Genomic DNA, 447 nt, shown 5'->3' with positions numbered 1-447 from the left:
TCCCCACCACTGAAGAAGAGCCCCCCCAAAAAAACCCCAGGTGGATGAAGCTTGCACAACTTTACAGACCTCCCCTCTGGAGTCACCCGCTCCCACCCCTATTTGGAGACTCCGCTGTGGGGAGGAGAGGCAACATGGGGGGGGGCAGGATGCAAAAGGCTGCGCCTTCACGGCTGGTCCCCATCCTAACACACACACATGGGCTGCTCTGTACCGTAGCTCTATGGGCTCCAGCGTTCGAAAAGAACCGCGAAGTGTCGGGAGATTCCTGGTGGCCCAAAGGAAGGTCCCCGCCCCCCGAGAAGTGGGAGGTTTTACAAAAGGGAGGAAGGGTGTCGGTGGAATAACACGCCTCCGCCCCCGTATTTCCGGGAAGAAAACGGTTTCGCGAGCAAAGCACGCGGATCACCAGAGAGGAATCCTAGAGTTGGAATAGACTACAAGGGC

Source organism: Podarcis melisellensis (assembly GCF_964234715.1).
Source record: "Podarcis melisellensis genome assembly, chromosome: 2".
NCBI lineage: Eukaryota > Metazoa > Chordata > Lepidosauria > Squamata > Lacertidae > Podarcis > Podarcis melisellensis.
Note: the sequence above shows the minus strand (reverse complement) of the source record.